At 39.4% G+C, this 18,884-nt stretch overlaps 1 long non-coding RNA gene across 1 annotated transcript; it reads right to left on the bottom strand.

Annotated features, from left to right (window-relative positions):
* Window positions 1-1,422: 1,422 nt before the first annotated feature.
* Window positions 1,423-13,655, bottom strand: LOC135462643 (uncharacterized). Its single transcript, XR_010443457.1, has 3 exons — window positions 13,327-13,655; window positions 2,103-2,175; window positions 1,423-1,480 (listed from the first exon to the last, which is right to left on the bottom strand). It is a non-coding gene; the product is annotated as an uncharacterized LOC135462643 (long non-coding RNA).
* Window positions 13,656-18,884: the final 5,229 nt, after the last annotated feature.

Genomic DNA, 18,884 nt, shown 5'->3' on the forward strand with positions numbered 1-18,884 from the left:
GATCTCGTTCTTCAGCGACAGACAGGCTGCTGCTGAGGTAAAGCTTGGTACTAATGAGACAGCAAGGTCCTCATTGTGGCTGAATATAAGCACTGAGGTATATTCATTTTCACAATTCCCTGCACTTAAATGCGACAATAGGATTGTACATAAATATCGTTATTAAAATTTATTTTTTATTTGATTGGTGTTTTACGCCGTACTCAAGAATATTTCACTTATACGACGGGGCCAGCATTACGTTATTAAAATAACGAGGATATATTAAAATAACGAGGTATTACGGTGATAATAGAAAAGAGAAGAATATGGTGAAACGAAAACAGCTACGACTATGTGATGATTGGCAAAGAGTTAAACGTAACCTGTGAAGTACGGGCTTTATTCTACATCGTTATGTGAATGTTTAAATAGCAGAAACTTATACAGTCCCTATCACCATGGCTTAAGCGGAATTAGGTGGGAAAAAAAAACAAGGCAGAGGTGTTAATAGTCATGTATTGGACGTCATCTAGTGTAGACTTGCACCAAATACTGCGCTGTTTTCTTATCCCATGCATACGCCAGTTTGCTCCACGCGTAAAACTGACTCGCGTAATAGAAAGGTAAAAAATTCTTGAGCAAAGTTGTACAACAACTCCAAAACTGACCACCATTGTGCTTACCTAGAGAATAAGCCAGTGACCTGCACTGTGATCCTTCCCAGAACGAGGCTCGTATCTCCTCGTCACTAGCTTCTCGTAGACCGTCCCGACAAACGCACTGACCGTCAACGCAGGACTGTTCTTCTTCCAGGTAACACCTACCATCACAAGTTTCACCGAGTAGTGCGAGTCCTGGGATGGTGCAGCCTCTTCCCCCGGTACTGACCACCATCCCGGGCGGGCACACGCACACTTTGGTCTCCGAGTCGCACTGTTCCTTCAGACCGGCACACTGTGTGACGCACGTCTCACCGTGGTAAGCGACTGGAATGCAAAACACAGGGTCATAAATAAGCAAACACTGCATTGCGAAGACAAATACACTTAATGACGAAAAGTCTGAACGAAGTGAGCGGCTGGAAATATGTCATACAGCAACAAATAAGCTAACTTTGTGACAGCTAAGATATAACTCGTTCCTGGAGGCTCCAGTTTGTCATAATCGTGTGCACAGTCACCATTGCTTGTTATAAATCTATGGTCGGATTCACCAAAATTGCTACAGTTATATGACCCAGTCAGAAATTTTTATAGCACAGTGAACAGCGACACAAAATGCCTACCTGTCTCGCATGCGCTGTTGTCTACTGAAGGTACATATCCGGTGTCACAGTAACAGATCGTCCCGTCACACGTGCGCTGCTTGCACGAGGCATGCTCTGGACATTGCGTGTTGAGGTCACATTGTTCAAAGAGGGACAATGTTACATCTTGGCCTGTGTCTACCGCTGCCGTCCTCTCCACGCCACTCTTGAATGTTCCGCCCAATAGCAACACTGAAATGGGAATTCGGAATCCCGTGAATATGTACTTATTTGTGTAATTGGTCTTTCATGCGGAAATCAAAACTCTTTAACTTATGTGACGGTGATCGTGTTTCTAAGAGTTGCAAACCCACAGAAGCCACCGCATTTCACTTTGCGTTCTGACTTAAAGCCGCAAAAAAAAAACAATAACGTATTTGAACCCATGATCTCGTAAGCCAAAACAATTGGATATCGGAAAGAATTGAATTTAATTTAAATAATTATTTAAAACATGTAAATAGTGTATTTAAAATTTCACGACGGCAGCCGGCATTATGGTGGGTAGAAAAAGAACAGCGCTCAAGGGAACCTACGACCATCGTGATTGCTGGCAGACCCGTTCGGCCAGATAGGAAGCCACCATGAGCTGACGTTGAACACACAGCAGCCTCATTGGTGAGAGCCTCCTGGGTCATACATACTCTAACCACTTGCCAACCAGGGCTTCACTTTATATTATGGTGTCCCACATGTAGGCAACCTATTCTTGATCTTTATAAACCTTTTTCAGTCCTCAGAAAAACTGAATATTGTCCCTGGAAAGCTGATCACGTGATCACTGTCCTTTACTGAAAGATAAAGGAGAGCTTACCTAGTCCGATGGCAGGGAGCCACGATGCTGGCTTACCCGGCGTCTTCATAAGGTCCGCCATTGGTCCGGGGACCTACAAGGAAAAGAATGAAACATAAGACTGGATTTTTTTATTGTAGTAACACAGTTATGAATGCTACTTGTGGCTGCATCGTTTTTAGCAATGCACGTAAATAAGACTGGTTGGCCCGGTGTCAGGATAATGTAACTGGGCGGCGTATCATGCCTGGTATCTTAGGTATGATACTTCTGTGAGGGCTCGCCCTGCCACAAGCGGACACGATATATGTATTTAAAACTGCCAAACGACTGCTAAAAACTGCTAAAACCCCAAGCATACATACGTGTGCGGAAACTCCGGTTTATCGGTTTTCTCGTATGTTGTGTAATCAAATCACATTGTAAAATGGTATGGATTAAATTCTGATGATTAAATTCAATTTTTCAATTGTCTTTTATTTCACCAAAATCACTGGGTACTATTTTACATCAGAAGACATAAAGTTTTCACAAATAGAAACATGTTAATATTATTGCTGCAATGGCGATATGGCTGGAATAAAGCTCCAAAAGAGCTTGTGTTAGCCCAGTTCATCGGTCTTGTGCAGCTAAAAAGTAATCTTCACATTTCTTGACAAAGACAAGCCCAGTTTCCAGCAGGCCATTAAAATAATATACAATGTTAGCAACAAAGTGTAAGCAAAGCAAAGCGAAAAAACACTGAGTGCATTCTGTTTATCTTTTCCACCATTATATACGTGACAATATTCGTGAGCCTTGTGTTAAAGGCAAAGATAACACTAAAATGAGGTATGTATCAGAAGAAAGACCAATAAAAATGTCCAGGAAAATAGTTGGATTTTTTTTTTGAGGGGGAGAGGGGTGGTAATTTGTTCAACCTAGTAAAATGCATGTGAATATTTTATTCTGTGGTGGCCTTTTCTGACCACATTGGGACCAGTGACGTCACATGAGGTATTTGTGACTTAAACACATTAGACGTTTACATTCCTTAATTCAAAATGCGTATAGATATAGAACTAGCTTATTTGACATTCAAACGAATTATTTCAGGCAAACAGTATAGACGTGACGTAATCGATACCTTCTGGATCCCAACAGGCCACCGTTGTTTCTAAGCTTTTAAACAATTTTACTTGGTTAGACAAATGCTAAAAATAAAACCAACTATTTCCTGGTGTTTCATCGGATATATACTTCATTTTAGAGTGGTTTTTGGCTTTAAGCAACCATCAATCAGTCAATCTACGAATCTGAATTCAAACGTGAGCAAGTGTTTATTTAATTACTTATTTATTTGCGATATATTTAGGACTATTCATGTCAGCACCTCAACAATATTGTTCCAGTGAGCAGAAGTCTGTGATCTTCGACTACAACGAGACAAATTTATTTTAATAATTGATTGATTTATTAAGTTTGCTTGAGCTGACTGGACGAATGAGTAAGCTAGTGAGTAAACCTTTTTTGGCAAAAGCTCAAAAAGAATTGTACAGGTGTGCGTATATCGGCGTAACCAAGGTAACAAAAACTGTCATTTTTAAGTGATTACATTGGCGGGAACAAAGGTCACCCCTGTGCCCCAAGTACATTCTCTCACCTTAATTGTCGGTAATACCTTACTTTCCGATGACGCACATATAGACACCGTGTATATACTATCTGATCTGAAATTTACATGTTTTTCGAAGTGCTGTTGTTGTTATTCATGAATTTAACCCGCACCCAGTGTAATGCTGTATGGAAAGAAACAAGGAACAAGGAAGGAGTGTTGCTTCTGGGCTGAACAGACGTTCAAAGTTTTTTAAGGACAGATTTACAAAATGTATGTATAGCATTCAGCTCGTCGCATGACAGGCGATTATCTGAAACTGTTATCTTCTAAGGTATGATGAATTATTTATACTCCTACGTCACATATCCAGATAAGATATTCTTTGATCGTTTTTCTCATTCTACAAGTATTAAAACTCGACTGTACTCATTTTCAGAGGCACCCTGTTATCTGTTCAATATGTGAGCCTGAATTCAATTGCGACATTATGCTCGCCCGGCTATCGAGGCTTAGGAAGCGCTGTCCAGCGTATAATGATGAATTTGCATCTAATCGTGTAGCGTCTATTCATGATAAAATGCTGTGTATAATCGTGTATCGTCTGGTCATGATAAAAGTCTGTGTATAATCGTGTACACTCTGATCATGATAAAATGCTGTGCATAATCGCGTAGCGTCTGATCATGATGAAATGCTGTGTATAATCGTGTAGCGTCTGATCATGATGAAATGCTGTGTGTAATCGTGTAGCGTCTGATCAAGATAAAATGCTGTGTATAATCGCGTAGCCTCTGATCATGATAAAATTCTGTGTATAATCGTGTAGCGTCTGATCATGATAAAATGCTGTGCATAGTCGTGTATCGTCTATTTATGATAAAATGCTGTGTGTAATCGCGTAGCGTCTGATCATGATAAAATTCCGTGTATAATCGTGTAGTGTCTGATCATGATAAAATGCTGTGCATGATCGTGTTGCGTCTGATCATGATAAAATGCTGTGTATAATCGCGTAGCGTCTGATCATGATGAAATGCTGTGTATAATCGTGTAGCGTCTGATCATGATAAAATTCTGTGTATAATCGTCTAGCGTCTGATCATGACAAAATGCTGTGTATAATCGTGTAGCGTCTATTCATGATAAAATGCTGTGCATAATCGTGTTGCGTCTGATCATGATAAAATGCTGTGTATAATCGCGTAGCGTCTGATCATGATGAAATGCTGTGTATAATCGTGTATCGTCTAATCATGATAAGATGATGTGTATAATCGTGTAGCGTCTGATCATGACAAAATGCCGTGTATAATCGTGTAGCCTCTGATCATGACAAAATGCTGTGTATAATCGTGTATCGTCTAATCATGATAAGATGCTGTGTATAATCGCGTAGCGTCTGATCATGACAAAATGCTGTGTATAATCGTGTAGCGTCTGATCATGACAAAATGCTGTGTATAATCGTGTAGCGTCTGATCATGATAAAATGCTGTGCATAATCGTGTTGCGTCTGATCATGACAAAATGCTGTGTATAATCGTGTATCGTCTAATCATGATAAGATGCTGTGCATAATCCTGTAGACTCTGATCATGACAAAATGCTGTGTATAATCGTGTAGCGTCTGATCATGACAAAATGCCGTGTATAATCGTGTATCGTCTAATCATGATAAGATGCTGTGTATAATCGTGTAGCGTCTGATCATGATAAAATGCTGTGTATAATCGTGTAGCGTCTGATCACGATAAAATGCCGTGCATAATCGTGTTGCGTCTGATCATGACAAAATGCTGTGTATAATCGTGTATCGTCTAATCATGATAAGATGCTGTGTATAATCGTGTAGCGTCTGATCATGATCAAATGCTGTGCATGATTGTGTATCGTCTGATCATGATAAAATTCTGTCTACCATCGTGTAGCGTCTAATCATGATAAAATGCTGTGCATAATCGTGTTGCGTCTGATCATGACAAAATGCTGTGAATGATCGTGTATCGTCTAATCATGATAAGATGCTGTGTATAATCGTGTAGCGTCTGATCATGATCAAATGCTGTGCATGATCGTGTATCGCCTGATCATGATCAAATGCTGTGCATGATCGTGTAGTGTCTGATCATGATAAAATGCTGTGTATAATCGTGTAACGTCTGATCATGATGAAATGCTGTGTATAATCCTCTAGACTCTGATCATGATAAAATGCTGTGTATAATCGTGTAGCCTCTGATCATGACAAAATGCTGTGAATGATCGTGTAGCGTCTGATCATGATAAAATTCTGTGTATAATCGTGCAGCGTCTGATCATGATAAAATGCTGTGTATAATCGTGTAACGTCTGATCATGATCAAATGCTGTGTATAATCCTGTAGACTCTGATCATGATAAAATGCTGTGTATAATCGTGTAGCCTCTGATCATGACAAAATGCTGTGAATGATCGTGTAGCGTCTGATCAGGATAAAATTCTGTGTATAATCGTGCAGCGTCTGATCATGATAAAATGCCGTGTATATTCGTGCAACATAACCCTATATATATAATCGTGTGTAATCATTTTGTTCAGGGTAAAATGCTGCTCCAAATCGTGTAAACATTAAGAAAGCAACAACTTATTTGTGGAACATGGATAATCCATTACAAGGCGATGTCAACAGATATATCATATTACAGACTTTCATACACATAAAATATTGAATATCGGGAAATTAAAAAGAATTATTTTATTAACACCTTCTGCAATGAACTCATCGAAAGCTAATCCATGATTCGACGCTACCAACAGATAATTCCTAATTTTAGTGCTATGGGTATTTGTACCGTGTCTTCTTCTGCCAGGGAATCCATGCCGCCACTGAAGTATGATATCGAAGACACCAGACATGACACCCCACCCAGTCACATTATACTGACAATGTGCTTCCTTTCTCTACCCCTCAGTGCTGAGTGCCAAGTGAGTTAGCAACAAGTACCAGTTTGAGGCGGACACTAAATCTACAGAATCACTTCACTTACTTATTTATTTATTTATTTATTTATTTATTTATTTATTTATTTATTTATTTATTTATTTATTTATTTATTTATTTCATTGGTGTTTTACACCATACTCAAGAATATTTGACTTATACGGCGGAGGTCAGTAATATGATAGGAGGAAACCGGGCAGAGCCCGGGGGTAATCCTCGTTATGGTGGGAGGAAACCGGACATAGCCCACATCCACCTTACTTAGCGTTATAAAATGCGTTCAAGTTTGGTCTGTAAAATCTTGAAGAAGTCGGTTGAAAACCATTCACACGGCGTCAACAATTACATAGTTGTGTCCTTTTTTGTTATATACTGGGGTTTTTTTTCATGTACACACTATTTTTGAAGAAAAGCTTCACTTAAGATTTTGAACTAAGAGCATCCCGTGTACAACATATACCATATGCCATCAACATATACCAAAGTTTTTTTCTGAGGAGACACATGACTACAGATTTTGCCATTTTACGCTTAAGCCAACAGACCAATTGCCTAGGCAACAGATACCCAACAAGAAAACATTTTCTTTTTCCAATGTACAAATCCGCTCCAAAAGGATGCCTATATACCAAATTGTGTTTATTGACGCAACTATTATGCTGGCATTACTAACGCCCAGATGACGGTTGACATGTCAACAATGGCTTTTTACTGACAGCTTTGTGGAAAAAGTCAGAAGGCTTGCTTGTTGCTTTTAACAGCAGGGTTTATAGGTCAGCGAAGAAAGACCGTACACATTAAGTAGGTAGGCGTTCAATGCATTAGCTCAAATCTGATGCTATGAATTCAATAGCATTACAAGTGGGCGGGGTTATCATGTTATATCTTATTCTGATATGAATAATGTAACAAACCGATAAAGGTAATACATGGATATATTACTATAGGGCTATGCAGCGATTCACATTTTTGCCCATGAAATACTGGTCACTGAGTATACAGGGGAAAACTCACCTGTATCATATTTAATATACATGAGGACGTTTCGTTTAGCAACGTGCACGTGCCCTTTATTAAAATAAAAACTAGGGTTCTCGATTCCGTTGTTGTTAAAAAAGAAGTCTTCAGTTTTTGGTTACTACTTTTAGTTTTTAGTTTGTTAAGTCATTTAGGATAAGTTTTTTCCTAACAATAATTTCATTTTTAAGTTTGACATATCCATGTATCAAATTGTCATTTTCATGTTATTACGTCTAATTAATTGCGTCCATCCTCACAGCATTCTTTTTATCTAATGCTGCTTAAGCCATGGAACTAATGTTCGTGTACTTTGTTACTTTTTTTCTTATGAACAATCGGAATAAAACCCCGACAGGAAAATTGACAAGGGGGACCATTTTACCGGCAGTATGTGTGAACATTTGCCAACCATGACATTGTCTTCGTTACTATAATTAAGCTCTAGTTGTTATGAGATTTCATACTGAAGAAATAATATTCCAAACAGAAATGTTTACAACTATCTTATTCAGACCGCAACCATAATGCTCTGCGTTGACAGATTTTTCAAACAATGCATAGTAACTAGTCTAAGATAATCTCCTTGAGACTTCTTAGATTATGAAATTTTCAGAAAAAGCAAAGGAATTATTTCAAAACGTGATGAACAGCAAGAAACATGACAGGCCTGTCCTTAATCCTTCAGATTTGGACAAACTAGATAGATGAAGAGACATGCCTAAGGTTGCAGAATACTACAGAAGTAAAGCATTATGCTTCATTCTATAGGACAGGCAAAAATTATGTAAATGAGCTATGAAGGAACCGGCAGACTAGAAGGGTAGATATGATTTAGTGAGGTACCAGAAAACCTACAGATTAAGGAAGATATAGAAAAGTTCAGCAGATATGACAAAGTCTAAAGGTTGTGAAAAAAGGAACTGTTTGAAATGTCAGACGCGTGTATGGGCCCATACATTATGAAGACTAGAAAACTTTACACAAATTTGAAAGGGGGAGAGGAGGGGGGATTTAAAAGCTACGCTCATGCTTACCGAAGCCATGCCTGCCCCGAGTTCGGGAAAGTTAAAGAGAACATAAAGTCAGCCACTAAATTTTAATTAATTAATAAAGCAGTATTCCAGAAATACTGATGTTTTAGTTTGGCGCTCGATCAGGGTGATGTTCGTGAACACAAGTGTCGTGTTTTAGCAGCCGTTCTCGTCCGCGTCCTGCATGAGCGTAAGCAATACGCCTAGCTGGCTGTGCCGACTTCAGGGAATTTAACGAACGTTGCGGGACCTTCTTTTTTATGACTATTACATTCAAGTTTTAGGAAGATACTTTCGTAAAAAATTTGACTTTGCTAAGGAAAAATAATGCAAAGTAGCAATATTTTTCTTGAAGCAATGACTCCACCGAGGTGGTTTTCTTGCTTGCTCACCTTGACAAGTTACTACAGTCCTCCTGTCCAACATATACGCATTGTGACACAGGCAGCTGTTCTCAGTTCCCGGATCATAAATGTGTGGTCCAAAATGCACCAGTTTAACACTTAAACTAACCGTGAAAATCCACTTTATTGCATGGTTGTCTCTCTATCCACTATAAGAAACTACACTGACAATCGAGAGTTAATAGGTTTTCTTGACGTGCAGCAAACTATTACGTGACGCTTTCGGCGCTGTTGATTGGCCAAGTTCATAAGGGCTACTCGGAAATTGTCCATCAGTGCCATATCTATCCCCAATACTAAACTTCATGTTCTCGGCTTTCAAAACTGTAAAGAATTTTTTACATATTTTCTGTGATAACTGTGTCCAATATAATTTTTTTCTATGTATATATGTTCCATCATTGCTGTTGAGTATTAAAGGTCCTATCATTCCGGTTGAGTAATGTCCTATCATGTCATATCGACCAGGGTCCTACCATTCCTGATGAGCGGGATCCTGTCATTCCTGTTCGGTAGGGTCCTATCAGGTCATATTAACCAGGGTCCTATCATGTCCGTTGAGTAAGATCCTGTCATGTCATATTGGCCAGGGTCCTATCATTTCCGTTGAACGGGGTCTTATCATTCCTGTTGAGTAAGATCCTATCATGTCATACTGACCAGGGTCCTATCGTTCCTGCTGAGCGAGGTCCTATCATTCCTATTGAGTCCTATCATTTCTCTTTAGTAAGGTCCTAGCGTGTCGAATTGACCAGGGTCCTATCATTCCTGTTGAGCGGGGTCCTATCATTCCTTCTGAGTAAGGTTCTATCATTCCTGTTGAGTAAGGTCCTTTCAGTCATGTTGAGTATGGTCCTATCATGCCATATTGACCAAGGTCCTATTATTCTCGTGGAGTAAGGTCCTATCATTCCTGTTGAGTAAGATCCTATCATTCCTGTTGAGTAAGGTTTTATTGTGTCATATTGACCAGGGTCCTATCATTCCTGTTGAGTAAGGTCCTTTCAGTCATGTTGAGTAAGGTTCTATTATGTAATACTGGCCAGGGTTCTATCATTCCTGTTGAGTAAGATCCTATCATTCCTGTTGAGTAAGGTTTTATTGTGTCATATTGACCAGGGTCCTATCATTAATGTTGAGTAAGGCCCTTTCAGTCATGTTGAGTAAGGTTTTATTGTGTCATATTGGCCACGGTCCTATCATTCCTGTTGAGTAAGGTTCTATTATGTCATACTGACCAGGGTCCTATCATTCCTATTGAGTAAGGTCCTATCATCCTGTTGAGTAAGGTTCTAATGTGTCATATTGGCCAGGATCCTATCATTCCTGTTGCGTAATGTCCTATCATTCCTGTTGAGTAAGGTCCTATCATTCCTGTTGAGTAAGGTCCTATCATTCCTGTTGAGTAATGTCCTATCATTCCTGTTGAGTAAGGTCCTTTCAGTCATGTTGAGTATGGTCCTATCATGCCATATTGACCAGGGTCCTGTTAATCTCGTTGAGTAAGGTCCTGTTAAATCACACTGGTTTGAATCGTTTTCGCCTTTATCCTATTAGACCATGTTGCTCTATATTAGATTTACGCACAAAGGTTTAATACCAAAATACCTGGGTGAACTGGGTATGACCCAACTCTGTGTCCAGTTTAATCATATCCTGATTTACATCTAGTGATGAAGATTTTAAAAAAAACCTGATACCAGTTGAGTAAGATTTCGTAATTTCCTCTTCACGCTTGTAAATGTTTCACATGTATCTTATTAAACTTTACCGCTTTATTTCTGATTCACTTCACTGACGACTCCATAAATTTATTTATTTATTTATTTATTTATTTATTTATTTATTTATTTATTTATTTATTTATTTATTTATTTATTTGATTGGTGTTTTACGCAGTACTCAAGAATATTTCACTTATACGACAGCGGCCTGCATTATGGAGGGAGGAAACCGGGCAGAGCTTTGTGTCGGTTTCACATTATTGTATTCATTCTCAGCTAACTTTATTCCTTGTTCACATCTAAAGAAGATCTGTGTGGGTAAGACATTATTGTAAGCATCTGCGAAGCCTAGTCCCTTTGCATTGTTTTGACATGAGTAATTCTATACCAGAGACGTCTAATAAATTGCAATTAACATCACTGCATATCTATTTTTACCTAATTCTGTTAACGTCATAGTGCTAGGGTTGTGTAATTTGCTACTTTTTAAGCACTGATATAAACAGTTAGAATAAAACCCTAACTGGAGTAAATTGACAAGAGACCGCATTTCACCGGTTACGCGTGACCATTGTCACACTGTCCTCGCTGCTCTGGTTTTACTCTCTATGTTGTAGTCGTATTTCACCGGTTACGTGTGACCATATGCCAGCTATCACACTGTTGTTGCTGCTCTGGTTTTACTCTCTATGTTGTAGTCGTATTTCATCGGTTACGTGTGACCATATGCCAGCTATCACACTGTTGTTACTGGTCTGGTTTTACTCTCTATGTTGTAGTCGTATTTCACCGGTTACGTGTGACCATATGCCAGCTATCACACTGTTGTTGCTGCTCTGGTTTTACTCTCTATGTTGTAGTCGTATTTCACCGGTTACGTGTGACCATATGCCAGCTATCACACTGTTGTTGTTGCTCTGGTTTTACTCTCTATGTTGTAGTCGTATTTCACCGGTTACGTGTGACCATATGCCAGCTATCACACTGTTGTTGCTGCTCTGGTTTTACTCTCTATGTTATAGTCGTATTTCACCGGTTACGTGTGACCATATGCCAGCTATCACACTGTCCTCGCTGCTCTGGTTTTACTCTATATGTTGTAGTCGTATTTCATCGGTTACGTGTGACCATATGCCAGCTATCACACTGTCGTTGTTGCTCTGGTTTTACTCTCTATGTTGTAGTCGTATTTCACCGGTTACGTGTGACCATATGCCAGCTATCACACTGTCGTTGCTGCTCTGGTTTTACTCTCTATGCTGTGCGTCTTAAATTATACTACTCCTTCCTTTTTAACTATATTATTTCTTATACTTATTTCTTTATTTATTTGATTGGTGGTTTAAGCCGTGCTCAAGAATATTTATCTTATACAACGGCGGCCAGCTTTATAATGAGAGGAAACCGGGCACAGCCTGGAGGGAAACCCATGACCAACCGCAGGTTGCTGCAAGACCTTTCCACGTACGGCTCATATCAATAAGAAAAAAACTAGACAAAATAAAATCAACCATGAACATAGTGAGCTTAGTACCCGATCTCTTCTTATCTATCAGAATAAAATTTGCTATAATCTCTGATTCACATCCACATCTGACAGTTTCATACCCGACAATCTGGACCAATTAAGTATGACCTAGCCTCATCCTCTTTAACTCACGTGAGTTTAGGTTTCTGAGTTAAAGGACTTGAGTCATACTCAGTTGGTTACAACTAATGATAAAGAAATCTAAACCAACTGAGAAGGACTTGAGTCATACTCAGTTGGTTACAACTAATGATAAAGAAATCTAAACCAACTGAGTAAGGTCCGGCCATACCCCATTAAAAAAAAACACCATTTTTGTATCTCTTTCAGGTTTATCCTGTTAAACTTTGTGAGAATCTTTCGGAGTCACTTCTAACAATTTCATTCACAGTAACATAGCGTACCAGCGCAGCACAATGACACACGAACAGCTCGCGCTGGCATCCCCTACGATTGTTCTGGAGAGTTGTAACTTTTCCTTGGGGCCTGTCCGGTTTCCTCCCAGTGTAATGCTCGCCACCATGATTTAAGTGAAATATTCTTGAGTACATCGTAAAATTCCAATCAAATAAATAAACAAATAATTCAAGAACTCACAACCTGTGGGTTCTAACCTAGTTTTAGACAGGGAATTTATAGATTCTTTTGCTCTCTCTTTTTTATGGAGCCTTGGTCTATTAAGCGGTAGAGAACGCTTATATGGCTGTTTACGGAGTCTAGCGACCTTGGCAGTGCATTCACCATTCTCTCATATGGATATGTGTGAGTGATTTGTGAAAAAGTTCGTCAGAAACTTGCCAATGGTCAGTGGTTTACCTTGAGTATCCCGGTCTCCAGCACCGATAGAAACTGACCGCCTTTGCATAAGCGCAAAATTATTTGAGCGTGAATTTAAACAAGAGAAATCAAATAACTAACTGAAAAAATTAAATACAATAGATATACATAAAAAATACTTACCATGGAATCGTTTGTTTAACACTTCAGTTACAGGTTTTCTTAAAAGGGTTAGTCACTGGAAAACAAAACACACAAGACCGCTTTTCTGCGCACCAATGCAGCGACGTCCACGACGTCAACAGCCAGGAACACGGATTATACTGTTAGCCGCCGACACACAAACGTCTTACATTTCAAAATTTGAAAACGAAATCTTTATGCTGCAAAGCAGCAAAAAGTTTCAAGTTTATGTTTCAGCGTTCAGGTATGTGTAAAGATTTTCCCACACTTCTCAAGACTGAAATCTGTAATTGCACCAGATGCGCAAGTCTTTGGTGAGAAACCCGGAAAGCAGTAGATTTTTCTATGCTTACGTCGCAGTACTTAAAAGCAACGCCCGCGTTGCGCACTGCTGTTTCTCGTGTGAAAAACATACGTGTCCTCCTAATGTATTTATCCAAAAATGATGGGTTAACTATTTAAATATTCGCATAATTTTAATTTCAAATACATGTCTTTTGTGAAAAATGACTTTTTGGTCAAAAAGATATGTTAAACGTTATTACTCAGTACAAAGGCTGTCTCCGAGCAATGGGGTACAGATACTGAATGTCTATTCATGGCATTTGTAAAAGAACGCTATAGTGGTAATGAAATCCGCCGTGTTCATATATCAGGAACGCCTGTTACAGAGCAAATTCAAATGATTGGAAAGTATTTACTAATACAGCCATAAATAACAATGCAATTTTGACATTTCTTTTTGTAAAAAACGCAAGGTGCGTAGCTTTTGTCAGCATGTTTTATTTGTTTACAGCCAGATTTCTCTGGAATGTCTCGCCCGTAACAGAAAGACTCGCACTTCATTGCAGCCTTGTTAATAAATTCTAATCGTATTTTTAGCATTGTATGTTGTTTGTATCATTTTTACATACCTAGTGATGGAGATGTCAGTTGATTTGCTCGTTCCATTGCACTAAGCACGTCTACACCAGTAAAACATTGTCCGTAAAATATATTTTTTCAAAAGCTCGGTCACATTAAAATTTAATACGTTTTATTTTTCAAAGCAGCACTGTCCGGCGAAAATATAGCAGTCAATCACTAAACGCTCTGGAGTCCAGGCTATTGATTTTTATACTTCATTTTTTTACAAATGTTTTTGTCAAGGTAATTTGAAGTACATCTGGCCCATTGTATAACACAGGAAGATACTCATCTTCTCTACTCACATCCGACCGGCCCCCGATGGCTCATATAGTAGAGCGCCGGCTTCGGGGACGGTAGATCCAGGGTCAACCATGGGTCATTCCTTAGTCGGGTCACACCTGACCTTAAAGAGAGAAGGTTCATCATTAAGGGGATAGTGCTTAATGGTTGACCCGTATCAGTACATTGGCTAAGGTGGGGAGATTTATTTGCCGGCGATAAGTCGTCTCAGTGAAGAAGCACTAGATAAAAGAGCCTTGGAAATCCGTCCTGCAACAAGGAGGTACACTACATGCATTCTGAGGGTTCCTTCGTTGTTGTATGACTGAAAAATTGTTAAGTATGACGTAAACCCTAAGCACTCACACTACTTACATTCGTTCTAATCTAAATGCCATGGTCATCGCTGCATGGCACATGCGCTTATTGGCTTCCTCTCACCGTAATACAGCCTACGTCGTATGAGAAGAATTGGCATAAAACACTAATAAATAAATAAAGCCACAATGAAGCTGGGACTGCTTCGGTAGCTTAATGGATAGCTAGAGGATCCGCCTTGAAGTCGGGAGACTCGAGATCAAACCCTGGTCGGGTATACTAAACACATTAAAAATGGTAAGAAAACAGGACTGATTGGCCCAGTGTCAGTATAATTTGACTGAGTAGGGTGTCTTCGGCAGTACTTTGGAGGTATGGACTCGTTAAGTACGACGTTAAACCCCAAGCATTCATTCATTCATTTATAATGAAACCGAAGAAGAAACTGCGAGATCTGGATAAGAGTGTGTGAGTGAGTGAGTGCTTAGGGTTTAACGTCGTACTTGACAATTTGTCAGTCATATGACGACGAAGGAGTCCTTAGAGTGCATGTACGTGTAGTGTGCCTCCTTGTTGCAGGACGAATGTGGCCAGCATTGTGGTGGGATGAAACCGGGCAGAGACTGTGGAAAATCCACCATCCGCAGGCTGCTGACAGATCTTTCGAGTGAGTGAGTGCTTGGGGTTTAACGTCTTACATAACAATTTTTCAGTCATATGACGACGAAGGAATCCTTAGAGTACATGTAATGTGCCTCCTTGTTGCAGGACGGATTTCTACCCCTCTTTCATCTAGTGCTGCTTCAATAAGATGACTTACCGAAGAGAAGTAAGCTGCCCCGCCCGAACCATTATACTGATACAGGTCAACCAGTCGTTGCACGACCCCCTTAATGGTGAACGCCAAGCAAAGAAGTTACAACTTCCTCTTTTTTAAGGCCTCAGGCGTGACCCAACCTAGGATTCACCCTGGATTTACCGATCCCGACGCGGACGCTCTACCAACTGTGCTGTCGGGGCTTTTATCTGGATAAGATAACGTGACCTCTTTGTTCAGAAGTCACATATTCGCACTGACCCTGACCCAGGAACGTCCCTCTGGTCTCTCCCTCACAATTATCACAACACATAACAGACATACAAACATCATCTGCTGGGTCACAATTTTTACAACACATAACAGATATACAAACATCAACTTCCGGTTCACAATTTTCAACACATAACAGTCATACAAACATCAACAGCTGTCTCACAATTTTCACAACACATAACAGACATACGAACATCAACAGCTAGGTCACAATTTTCACACCACATAACAGACATACAAACAAAAACTGCTGGGTTACAATTTTCACAACACATAACAGACATGCAAACATCAACTGCTGGCTCACAATTTCCACAACACATAACAGATATACAAACATCAACAGCTGTCTCACAATTTTCACAACACATAAAAGACATTCAAACATCATCTGCTGGCTCACACATTTCAACACATAACAGACATACAAAAATCAACTGCTGAGTCACAATTTTCACAACACATAACAGACATGCAATAAACCAACTTCTGGGTCACAATTTTCAACACACAACAGACATACAAACGTCATCTGCTGGGTCACAATTTCCACAACACATAACAGACATACAAACATCATCTGCTGGGTCACAATTTTCACAACACATAACAGACATGCAATAAACCAACTTCTGGGTCACAATTTTCAACACACAACAGACATGCAAACATCATCTGCTGGGTCACAATTTCCACAACACATAACAGACATACAAACATCATCTGCTGGGTCACAATTTCCACAACACATAACAGACATACAAACATCATCTGCTGGGTCACAATTTCCACAACACATAACAGACATACAAACATCAACTGCTGGGTCACAATTTCCACCACACATAACAGACATACAAACATCATCTGCTGGGTCACAATTTCCACAACACATAACAGACATACTAACATCATCTGCTGTGTCACAATTTCCACAACACATAACAGACATACAAACATCATCTGCTGGCTCACAATTTCCACCACACATAACAGACATACAAACATCATCTACTGGGTCACAATTTTCACAACACATAACAGACATACAAACATCATCTGCTGGGTCACAATTTCCACAACACATAACAGACATACAAACATCATCTGCTGTGTCACAATTTTCAACACATAACAGACATTTAAACATCATCTGCTGTGTCACAATTTCCACAACACATAACAGACATACAAACATCATCTGCTGTGTCACAATTTTCACAACACATAACAGACATACAAACATCATCTGCTGTGTCACAATTTCCACAACACATAACAGACATACGAACATCAACTGCTGGGTCACAATTTCCACAACACATAACAGACATACAACATCATCTGCTGGGTCACAATTTCCACAACACATAACAGACATACAAACATCATCTGCTGTGTCACAATTTCCACAACACATAACAGACATACAAACATCATCTGCTGTGTCACAATTTCCACAACACATAACAGACATACAAACATCATCTGCTGTGTCACAATTTCAACAACACATAACAGACATACAAACATCAACTGCTGGCTCACAATTTTCACAACACATAACAGACATACAAACATCATCTGCTGTGTCACAATTTCCACAACACATAACAGACATACGAACATCAACTGCTGGGTCACAATTTCCACAACACATAACAGACATACAAACATCATCTGCTGGGTCACAATTTCCACAACACATAACAGACATACAAACATCATCTGCTGTGTCACAATTTCCACAACACATAACAGACATACAAACATCATCTGCTGTGTCACAATTTCCATAACACATAACAGACATACGAACATCAACTGCTGGGTCACAATTTCCACAACACATAACAGACATACAACATCATCTGCTGGGTCACAATTTCCACAACACATAACAGACATACAAACATTAACTGCTGTGTCACAATTTTCACACCACATAACAGACATACAAACATCATGTGCTGTGTCACAATTTCCACAACACATAACAGACATACAAACATCATCTGCTGGGTCACAATTTCCACAACACATAACAGACATACAAACATCATCTGCTGGCTCACAATTTCCACAACACATAACAGACATACAAACATCATCTGCTGGGTCACAATTTCCACAACACATAAAAGACATACAAACATCATCTGCTGGGTCACAATTTTCACAACACATAACAGACATACAAACATCAACTGCTGGGTCACAATTTTCACACCACATAACAGACATACAAACATCAACAGCTGGGTTACAATTTTCACAACACATAACAGACATACAAACATCAACTGCTGGCTCACAATTTCCACAACACATAACAGACATACAAACATCAACAGCTGGGTCACAATTTTCACACCACATAACAGACTTGCAAACATCAACAGCTGGGTCACAATTTCCACAACACATAACAGACATACAAACATCATCTGCTGGGTCACAATTTCCACAACACATAACAGACATACAAACATCATCTGCTGGGTCACAATTTTCACAACACATAACAGACATACAAACATCACCTGCTGGGTCACAATTTTCACAACACATAACAGACATGCAAACATCATCTGCTGGGTCACATATTTCACACCACATAACAGACATACAAACATCAACTGCTGGGTCACAATTTTCACAACACATAACAGACATGCAATAAGCCAACTTCTGGGCCACAATTTTCAACACATAACAGACATACAAACATCATCTGCTGGGTCACAATTTTCACAACACATAACAGACATACAAACATCAACAGCTGGGTCACAATTTTTACAACACATAACAGACATGCAATAAATCAACTTCTGGGTCACAATTTTCAACACATAGCATACATACAAACATCTGCTGGGTCACAATTTCCACAACACATAACAGACATACAAACATCATCTGCTGGGTCACAATTTCCACAACACATAACAGCCAT

Source organism: Liolophura sinensis, chromosome 2 (genome assembly GCF_032854445.1).
Source record: "Liolophura sinensis isolate JHLJ2023 chromosome 2, CUHK_Ljap_v2, whole genome shotgun sequence".
NCBI classification, from domain to species: Eukaryota; Metazoa; Mollusca; class Polyplacophora; order Chitonida; family Chitonidae; genus Liolophura; species Liolophura sinensis.